The sequence below is a fragment of the Rhipicephalus sanguineus genome, chromosome 2 (genome assembly GCF_013339695.2).
Source record: "Rhipicephalus sanguineus isolate Rsan-2018 chromosome 2, BIME_Rsan_1.4, whole genome shotgun sequence".
NCBI lineage: Eukaryota > Metazoa > Arthropoda > Arachnida > Ixodida > Ixodidae > Rhipicephalus > Rhipicephalus sanguineus.
In genome coordinates this window covers 77,108,971-77,119,875 of record NC_051177.1, presented here as the reverse complement: position 1 = coordinate 77,119,875, position 10,905 = coordinate 77,108,971, and the positions used below count along the sequence as shown (strand labels likewise).

Genomic DNA, 10,905 nt, shown 5'->3' with positions numbered 1-10,905 from the left:
ATAGCGTGATGAGCAGAATTTCTGTTTAATGTGGTCCGCCGTGCACGTAATATTGACATTGATTGGCGCTAATGAGGGGTTGAAACAACACAAGCGTTCTCTGAGCCTGAAACGCCTTGCGGCATTGATGCGCTGTCTCGAGGGCGGGCGTAATGGATAAAACGTGGTTACGGTCACGTCCTACATGCGCTGGCCAAGTAGTGTGCTTTCGCAGAGGCGTCCGAGGATTTCATTCTCTGACAAGGGTTGATTGCCCATAGGTCAGTCCTAGAGCCTTTCGTCGAAGGTAATCACAAGCAAAATGACAACGCGTCGTTTCGCAGTCACAGGCATTTGAGAATGTCATGCCGAGCAACAGGCCCAACAGATTTTACTGAAGTATGAGGCATTTAATGTGAAAGCAGGAGCTATATTCCCGGATTCAATTCATGGAGACCATATAGTGGTGAAGAAAAATCAAGCGCCGCTGTGCCTGTCTAATCTGAAGCAGGATGATATTGATGTGGGCGAGTTGGTGTAACATAATAAATACTGTCTCATCTGGAACGCCAGAGAGCGAAGCCTTGTAGAAGCTGCATGCGTTTGCGGCAGTGGTATTCGTTTGCACTGCACGCCACCATGGACCGATCGCGCGGCATTATTCTTACTGTCTATACCAGAAAGGTGACAGCGACCAGGTATTTCGCTCCCATAGGCCGTTCTGTGACCTTGATGTTGTTATGTAGTTGAAATGTTTGCGGAAGGTCACATCGTCTCTGGACAGTCAACACATTCCGAACTCAGCCTCCCATTTCATACGCTAGAATTCCCAATGTAACTCTGTTTGGAGTTCATTATACTCTCGACGGAGAGTCGTTGTACCCGGAAGGGAGGTAACGTGTCTCTTTAAAGGGAGTCACATACGTGTCAAGTAGGACTCATCGAAAAGATAACGCATTCTCTCTCTATTATTTTTTCTTAGAGGGAACGATATAAACAAAATGTTACAATGACGATAAGTGACCACTACAAGTGCGGCTACTTGTTACAAACCGGTTCAATGATCTAGGCTCTATAGCACGTCTGATGTCCACACACACACACACACACACACACACATATATATATATATATATATATCTATATATATGCTGCAGGGCTCAGACTGATGAAAACAAGATCGCATACAACGCAAAAGAAGAATTCGCGTGTGCCTGCCAGGTATCGAACCTGGGATCTTCCGCGTGTAAAGCGGATGTGATAACCACTACACCACAAGTACAACTGTGCGGCAGTGATTTCACTTGCACTGTAAAGCTTCGCAAGATCTGCGAACATAGTGACCAGTTACGTGATCCGGGGCTGTGTTTAATAGACGTGTAAAACGAATATTAGGACATTGCATAACCTGTTCGGAAGCTGTCATGTGTCGAATTTCGAAAATAAATCTATCTACTGTAAAAAAAGTCACAGTTTCGCCGCAAGGGCGAAGCAATGAATGCGATAGCAAGAAAATTACACCATTTCCCGCTAAAGGGGAGCATGAGGCGATGTGAAGCCGGAGCACTTGCACGATCGCGTTCCGTTGGCGTTCTTTGGGCATGCTACCGACCTGGCGTCGTGGAAACCGAAGAGGAACGCTACGCGCGTCTTGTCTTCCCTCTTCTCACAGGGCGAGCGGGGAACGCAGTCGGCAGGCATGCGAGAGGGAGGCAGCGTAGGAGAGGAGAGAGAGGGGGAGGGGACGGGCATGCGCTGGTGCTCATCCAAGGAGGTTTGTGCTCATCGCGGCGTTGCGCAGGAGAGAATTTCGGTATGTCTAGCCAGCGCCCTCTAGAATATTTGGTCTAGCCCGCGTTTCAGAGGAAGAGTGGACAGGGGCAGGGGAGAGGGAAAGTGGAGAGGGGAAAGGTAAGAGGGGAAGTGGAGAGGGAAAGTGGAGAGGGGGAAGGGAGATGGAACGTGGATAGGGAGAGGGGAGAGGGAAAGTGGAAGAGGGGGAAAGGGGATGGGGAGATATACATACTTATACATATACGGTGCATGACGGCGGCGTCGGCGACGGCGACGGCAAAAATCAGCCTAGACTGTCCATATAATTGCTATCGCAATAAAAAAAAACTTAAAGGGACACTTCAGCTCGAATTGTCATATTCGGTAGCATTATTTTCATGCACGAGGCAAACAAATCAGGCGTGCTTACGAGGGCCTTAGTAATAAAATTTGGCACGATATAAAAAGCCAGTAATCAAAGTTGGTTCCATCCGCGTGCTAAGCGGAGTTGACGACCACTACACCATGATCATCGCTGCAACACTCCGCTTCTTTCAAGAGGCACATTAAATACTGATGCCTGGAGCCTTGGTCAATGATTTTTTTTTCTTTTGGCAGGTTACTTGATGACGCATAAAGTGCAATGTACCGCACTTAGGAGCTACCTTCGCCATTGTAAGAGTATTGTATATGTCCTAGAGATGGTAACATCGATGAATTATTAATCGATTTATTGACGAAACGTGTCCCGCAAAACGATTAGTCGTCATCGATATCCTCATTTTATTCGATCGACTTAATCGATTAAACTTTTTCGATGAATCGATTTACAGGCAGCGACAGGGGTGGCGCGAAAATTCTGAAATCGCACTGGAATGCTAAGCAATAGCCGCAATTATGATGCTTCAATGACTGCACGGTGGGCGAGTGAGAGTGTCTGTCTAGTGTCGACTGTTTTCTCGAGTCCCCAAATAATGCCGCAACCATCCATGTCAAGCTCTTTCCTCCTCTTCCACCTAGAGTTGCTGTATATGCTCCTAGGGAGCATATACAACAATTCTGCTTCCACCCCACTGCACATGCATAACGTCGTCCAACCAGCTTTGGCGAGCGAACACTCCGTGAAAACATTTCCTGCCTATGTTACCTTGTTGCATCGGTCCAAAGCACATCAGTAAACGTTTGTGAACCCTTCCACTCCGAGAAGGTTGATGACCAGAGCAGGCCCGTACTAAGGAAGTTTTTTCGGGAGGGGGGGGGGGCACTTGCTGAAAGCCTTGACAATTTGAGAAAAACGCCTATTCTCATTATTTATTATTTATTTTAGGTAAAACACCATGTACCATAAAAATTTCGGGCCCCCCCCCCCCCCCTGGCTACGGGCCTGGACCAGAGAAGCCTTTTAGCACACGGCAGTGACGACACATGGGTGAAAGGGTGGAGGCCGCTTTGTTATCAAAGGCCAGGTTGCGAAGGTGCCCATCAACGTTCAAACCACTGTGCAATGTCTACCGCAATACATCCACGACGACGCCGCCATGATGGGGTGCACATTAAAGGGACATTAAAGGCAAATAACAATTTATGTCAGAGTGAAAGCTCTATGTATGACAACTTCTAAAACGGCAATATTATCAACAGCAGTGCCCTACTTAACGAGAAATTAAGCTAAACGTATCACATGATGAGCGCCACGAGTGGGACGTTTTCGAAGGGATCCCGATGACGTATGAGAGTCTGCCTACAATAAATCATTAGTAATCAAACTAGCAGCAATAAAAAAAGAATCTTCCGTGCATCAAAAGACGTAATAAAATGCTGTTTGTTCGTTTCCGTTTGATTCATGGAAAAAAGAACCTCTGTGGCGTTGCCATGGGTTACGGCGCGCGTGGTTTAAAGGTTCCGTTTTCGCCGAACTACAGTGGCCGAACTACGCTTCGCCCGGCGCCCTGCTTCGCTCACGCGGTCGCGTCTCAGTGCAGGGTTGCCAGGTTTGGCTACTTTGCGCCAAATTGGCTACTTTTTTTAGGCCGGTGGCGGCAGAAAAATCGTCTTGGCTACTTGGCTCCTTTTTGGCTACTTTCTTGTCCCCTCGATTTGAGTAAAATTATCAATATCTGGTGACGTCGCAGCCACTGGTGTTCGAGTGTATGGTACCAAAACATGGCAGCCAAAGCGTGCTTCCTGCTCCACTAACTGAATTTTCCATTTTGATTACGCGGATAATGAATTTTAATGAAAAGGATGGCGCTGTGGCTTAAGCAAGCGTAAGGTTCAATGGTCGATCATAACATAAATATATATATAAAAAAAACCTACACGTGTATAACCTTTGTCAAGCAGGCGTCGCGCACACTAAACAATGCTTTTGGATGCCTGGTAAGGACTCAGCGGGAACTGTTGCATGGAGCCTGTTTTTGCAGATCACCCATTGTTGAACGTGACTTTAAACCGAAATTGCAATTGAACAGGAATCGAAAGGGCTCCGCATCCAGGGCTCTGTGCACTCATCGACATTAGAAATAGTATATCCGACATTTCAAGTGAGCACTGAAAAACCAGGACACGAGAGGAAAAGGCGGTAACGCAAGCGCTCACTAATAACAGCTGTTAGTGAGCGCTTCTGTTGCCGCTTTTGCCTTTTGTGTCCTGTTTTTTTTCTTTGGTGCTCTCCTTAGAATGTCGTACCAACTCACCCAACAAACAATCCTTCTTGGATGTCCGACAAACTGCTTCTATCGTTTCTTAGGCTTAGTACGGACTGCGACTCTGGATTCATCATGGAAGAAATTTTTGCGAAAGGGCTTTCATTTATGTTTCAGTGCCGTAACTCATGCCGTAGACTCAATTTTATTGACGCAACTTTTAGTCATTTCAAGAAAAGTCAAGCAAGACGCGTGGAGAGAGACTCATTTTTTTCAACAGCGCGAGCACTATGTCGTCATGCATGAAATGATTGCTAAAGTCAAGAATTTATGCTGAAATCTCCGGAATTATGATTTTGAATTCTTCAGGCAGCACATATTTACAATTTCGCCGGAAGGCTTTTGCATTTAGTCATTTAAATACAAATGTAGAAGTGCATTTCACACATGTGTGGCTGCTTTTGGCTACTTTTACTGCCCTTGGCTCAAGTTGGCTACATTTTGGCTACTTTTTTCAATTTTCTGGCTATTTTTTGTATTTTCGACCTGGCAACCCTGTCTCAGTGGTAGTTGCGGGATCGCGTACTGCCGCGTGTGTTTTGCGCGCTCGTGAAAGTCGCTCTGACAGAAAGTTCGACAAAATGCAGCATGCAACGACGCCGGCACTACGAGCCCTCAGCAGCATACCGCGTTCATCGGGGTTCAAGTCGCTGAATTGGAGCCCAGCGTCGCGAGCCAACATCTCGTTGTCAAGTTCTCCGTCCACATCCATTGCGGCAATTGCGGCAAGCTTCGATGGCTTCGATGGCCGTTGTTGCTGCTATGGGTCCCGCTACTTTCGCTCTGCTGCTACTAGTGTCGGCGGCCGCGCGGTAAAGGCGGGTAACGTTGGGCACGGCAGCAGTGACGTATGAAAGTCGGATTTCAGGCGGGTGATTTGAAGTGCGTTAACGCGATGCGGACCACTAAAACGTGATTTTATTTCAAAATAAGCACTTCCTTGGCATAAAAGTAGCACTACGAGGTTTCTGGACCGCTATTTCAACAATCAACGTCGACTTAATATTTGCCTTTAGTGTCCCTTTAAGCGACGTTTGTCCCGCGAAGTCCACATACAAGACCGCATTCTCCACTTCGCGACATGCGTCGTCTTGTCTGGCTTGCCGCATGCGCTCGGCATTTCGTGAACGTTCTTCATCGGTATTTGCCGTACGCCGGCGCCGTTGACAATCCCGTTGCTGTTCCCTTCGTCTTTACTCGTAGGCACGCTGCTCAGTATTGTGCGCGCTTGATATCTTCAACAACTGTAAACGAACACGTTCCTTTCGCAAAAGAATATTACTAGAAAAAAAAGTATGTGCCTGCCAGGGATCGAACCTGGGACCTTCCGCGTGTTAGGCGGATGTGATAACCACTACACCACAAGCATTTTTTTTTCTTTATTCCCGACTTACACATTTGAAGTCACTGGTTACATACATAAAACGCGTCGGCCACGCTTTGGCCAACACGAGATTAAAATTGTTTCATGCAGATTAACTCGTCGAGCACAGAAATCCACACCGGTGTGTCAGGGAGCGTGCGAAGCACCTCTCTCAAACGCACCACGCTTTCAATAAAGTGATCACGAACAGGACGAACAACCTGGTGAACATGTTCAAATTCCGTTTTCGTTCTCCACAAGGCGTGCATGTACAGCCGTGAAGCCGCTCCACCCAAAACGATCAGAACGGTCTCTCCGCGACGACGGTGACCTACTTTAAAGACCGGTCGTGCCGTCGGCAGCCGCGGTCATTGCAACACATGTGGACGTGCAGAGCGGATTGTTTGTAACGCGTGCATTCTGTACACGGTGCATACACCGTGATTCTGTAAAGATCGATGCGACGTTAGCACAGCTGTACAGGCGGGAGCGGCCGAAAATGACTATTTTCAATATTGAATCCAAGAGGGCTACTACTGCAGCTATTGTTTATTGCTTTTGTGCGTGTGTTTGCGTGTGCTAAAGGCAGAGAAAACTGGAAATTCACTGTAGAACTGAAGTAAAGCACAAGCGTGATGAAGTTTAGTAGGTAAACCCCCTTTTCCCGTGATTTATAGAAGAAGCTGCGTGTTGTGAGCTGCAGCACTTGACTGGAATCAAGCGGTATTATTATTATTATTATCATTATTATTATTATATTATTATCATTATTATATTATTATTATTATTATTATTATTATTATTATTATTATTATTATTAGTAGTAGTAGTAGTAGTAGTAGTAGTAGTAGTAGTAGTAGTAGTACAGCGAGTGATTCCTATTAGCTTTAAATTCAATCAGCAACGCTAAAACGAGCCGTATGCATACGTAATCTATACCGGACGTACATGAAAGCAGTAATAAAAACACTCGCGAAGTCCCTTATGCATTCGCCTAAGACGGCTCTAAGGCGAAAGCCGTCTTCTTTTTCCTCTCAGTCGTCGTATTGAACTGCGTTCAAGTGGATACAGTGTTTTCGGAAAGGCTGCGAAGACCCCCAAGGTCAATGTAAGATCAGGAAGCCTCTGCAAACCGCGTGAATATGAAAACATAACTTGTGCACGATCTCTTTTGTTAAGTGACCGCTGAACTGCTGTTCGAATGATTAATATCATTCGAACAGCACGTGGTTTTTAATGCTGCCATCCAGTTATCATATTCGGTGCTTAGCACAGTACTTATACGACGCGACTGGACAGGGAGGAACACGCATACGTTCGCACACACACACGTGTGCACACGCACACGCACACGCACACGCACGCACGCACGCACGCGCACACACACACACACACACACACACACACACACACACCACACACACACACACACACACACACCACAACACACACACACACACACACACACACACTGCCCCGTCATAAAAGTTCTGCACTTAACACCAACAAGGCTAGAGATCTACCCTTTCAGTTATCAGTTTGCTGCTTCCCATTGTACGCATGACCCACCGAGATAGCGGTTTATCTTTCTAGCTAGGAAGAAAGAAAAAAAATGATAAAGTGAGGGCGGTCATAGCGTAGTTTAGCGCAAAAAACAGGCAACAGACGAGTGAGAGGACAAGGACACAGCGCATTCTTCCAACTAAAGTTTATTGGATTGGAACGCATGTATATATACACGCAGGGAAAGCAAGAAACGTTCTTGGTTTTTTCTTTTCTGCTTTCCCTGCGTGTATATATACATGCGTTCCAATCCAATAAACTTTAGTTGGAAGAATGCGCTGTGTCCTTGTCCTCTCACTCGTCTGTTGCCTGTTTTTTGCGCTAAACTACGCTATGACTGACTCGTTCCAACTCGCCCAACAAGCAACGTTGCTAAGTGAGGGCAATGCTCCCGTACTCTCAAAGTGATAGGAGAGGAGTTCTGAACAGTGATTTGCAACTTTGATCGCTGAAGATAGCGAGGCAACCCGCAGGCGGCCGGTTGTGAAAACAGTTTGGGTGTATTAGCTTTAACTAGTGAGTGCCCTCCGTTGCGAAATATTGCAAAATGTGTCAAATACGTGCCCGGTTTACCGAAAGTGTAAGCCGAATATATACTGTCGAATTTCTGAAATTGTATTGGCTCAGTTATGATGAGTGTGATGTTCAAGCTCCGAGTTTGTTTTTAAAAAAAAATTAACTTCTTTACTTTAGCGTTCCGAAACGTCACAGTGATGATATTGAGGACGTTATTGTGAACGGCTTCGGAGTAATTGTAACCACGTGGGTCTTTGAACTGACCCAAACCATGGCTATACGATCGTTCCCATTATTTTTTTTTTTCGTTCTTCACTCGCCGAGTGGTATGGCTGCATGCAACCTGGAATCGTACCCGCAACATTTTAGTAAGCGTAGCGATGCCATATAAACTGAACCACGGCGAAGGATAAAAAGTTTTCGAGTCATCATATTCCAAGGTAACCTATGCATAGGCTTATAAAAAAAAAAAATCTATATACCGCGGGAAGCGCTTGCGTTCCTCTCCACACCAAAACTATGTAGATCTCAAGCAAGTTCTTTGTATGTCTCTCTATATACTGCGGACAATTTATTTGGGATTGTGGTGGCCTCCCATTGTTCTACGTTTCTGTTAGTGTCTGTAATTCTTTTTACTGAAGCATTGTCTATACAGAACAAAACTGTGTTTGGAAGGATAGGACAGAGAGTGGGGTAGACTTTGTGTAGGAGGGATGGAACCATCAGCCGGTTTGTGAGCACACTGCGCAGCATGACGACCCGCGAGCGCGTGAGAAAGGGATGCGGGAGAGGCAGCTTGCGACGCCGAAGCCTTACTTCCTGTAGGATGTCGTTTCATGTGAGAACACACGCTGCGCATCAACATTAGAGACTGACGCGCAGCGTCACGTAGATGACGGGCAGCCGGAGCAGCGTGCTAGCCACGCGTTTGCCAACATGCGCGCGACTTTTTCACGTCGTCTTTGCAACACGCTGCGCGCCTTTGCAGGCGCGCAGCGTGTTGCAAAGACGACATGCACGCGCACCGGCTTACACTACACTACTGATATGTATCAAGAAGCTCAGCGCTCTGTTATTCTATACTAAAAACTGAAACATTCTACTGGCGGGCAAAGATGTGGCCAGGACAGGAAGGCACACAACGCCAGACTTAACTGCCATACTTCAACTGCCAGACTTCAACCAGTTCTGGCGTTGTGTGTCTTGCTATCCTAGTCACGTCTTTGTTCGCCAGTAGAACGTTTTGCAGTATTCACTTGAACCAACTAGCCCAGCTGTCGATGCTTAACGACTGAAAACCTTTGAAACAATGAGTAGCCTGTAGGCTGCGTTGTTATTTCATTTCCAAATAATAATAAACTTGGTTAGCAAATGCGCTAAAGTATAAGTTAAAATCAGCCAAAAGTAGCCATATTGCCGCAAAGGAGCCACCAACGGCGACCCTGCGGCGGTACTGCAAAGGCGCAGTTCGTATAGCATTGTCTTAAATCAAATGTCTTGCTGCTAAATACATCTTTGAAAACTGTTTCGAAAAAATAAAAAAAATGTTCGTGTGCCTGCCAGGGATCGAACCTGGGACCTTCCGCGTGTTAGGCGGATGTGATGACCACTACACCACAAGCACAGCTGACAACGTCGCTCTCGAAGGAGATCACCACGGGGCTCCGGCGCACGTGGTGGCCTACTTTCCGCGATCGGTCGAGGCGTGTTTTGCCGATATCATAGAAAAAGTATTGAATTGTTTGACATGGTGGCGCCCTCTGAAAGATTAGCAGGAAAACGGCGCGGTTAGTAATGAGGCGCGGGTCATTCTAAAACCAACTGCTGCCATATGGCTGCAATATCCTTTAAATTTCCGCTAACGCGGTTACGCTGTCGTTATTCTTCTAGTGTTGCGGTTGCGACAGGGCAACACATCGTCTGTTTAAAACATACAGGCGTGCGCAGGGTTCTCGATTAGGGGGGCAAAGTGGGTAATGTTTTACCGCAGAGGCTCCCCCCCCCCCCCCCGTTTTTTCGACCCCCTACGACTGAGGCCCTTACGATGAGAACGTAGTGAATAGAAGAGGATTAGAGGAGGTGCGGCCACCCGCTCTCCCCCGTAAGTACATATAGTGCACCTACGGGGCGATCGCCCGTAAGTACGTATAACACTCCTGCTGGTACCGGCTTGCTCCAGATTCAGCATTCTGAAAAATTAATTGGCCTCTGAAGTACTATATGAACGCTATGAAAATTAGCTCGCAGCAGGGGCGTAGCCAGGGGGGGGGGGTTGGGGGGTTCAAAACCCCCCCCCCCCCCGAAATTTTTCAGTTTTGCTTGCGTATATATACACGCGCACATACAAACACACGCACGAACATACATCAAGTATGGTTGAACCCCCCCCCCCCCCCCCCCCCCCCCCCCCCCCCCCCCCCGAAAAAAAATTTCTGGCTACGCCCCTGGCTCGAAGCATATGAGACGTTCCTTCTGCATACATCTAGATAATGGACAGTCGATTGCAAAAGTTTACGGACTACGCGAGTGCCTAATAAACTAGAGTTACTGTATATGCTACCTTTAGTTATAATATATAACATATACGGTGACTCTATGCTAAAATGTCGGTCTGCGTCACCTAGCGGCGGGCCACCTGCCGTCGACCGCTGTAATAGGCCGGAAATGAGTCCTCTTGTTATTCGCTGGAATATCAATTTTCTAATGCCACGCAGCGCATTATTATCTGTTCGTTGTTTTCACGCAAAACGCTGATGTGCAATGGGAGCGCTACACCTCCAACGTGAGAGCAGTATGGTATGGTAAACTTTATTACCATGTGAAAATTATGCGATGCCTCGAGCGGTGTGCCGATGGGCAGATGGGTCTGAGCGAAGGGTTACGACCAATAACAGTTATATAATATATACTGCTGTACAGACAGAAGCACACAGCCGGAACTCCCGAACAGCGTGATGTGTTAAAAACGATAGGAAATATTTGTGCCCATTGAGAAAATAGACGGGC

At 46.8% G+C, this 10,905-nt stretch overlaps 1 protein-coding gene and 3 non-coding genes across 4 annotated transcripts in view; 1 reads left to right on the top strand and 3 right to left on the bottom strand.

Moving 5' to 3' along the window:
• Nucleotides 1-1,188: 1,188 nt before the first annotated feature.
• On the bottom strand, nt 1,189-1,261 carry Trnav-uac (transfer RNA valine (anticodon UAC)). Its single transcript has one exon. It is a non-coding gene; the product is annotated as a tRNA-Val (tRNA).
• Nucleotides 1,262-5,753: 4,492 nt separating this feature from the next.
• Trnav-aac (transfer RNA valine (anticodon AAC)) lies at nt 5,754-5,826 on the bottom strand. Its single transcript has one exon. It is a non-coding gene; the product is annotated as a tRNA-Val (tRNA).
• A 601-nt stretch (nt 5,827-6,427) lies between these two features.
• LOC119383207 (EEF1AKMT4-ECE2 readthrough transcript protein-like) overlaps nt 6,428-10,905 on the top strand; it is a 252,945-nt gene continuing 248,467 nt past the window's right edge. The window contains exon 1 of the mRNA XM_037651248.2: nt 6,428-6,543. The gene's annotated coding sequence lies outside the window, so the exon portion shown is untranslated. The remainder of the gene's footprint in view (nt 6,544-10,905) is intronic.
• On the bottom strand, nt 9,451-9,523 carry Trnav-aac (transfer RNA valine (anticodon AAC)). Its single transcript has one exon. It is a non-coding gene; the product is annotated as a tRNA-Val (tRNA).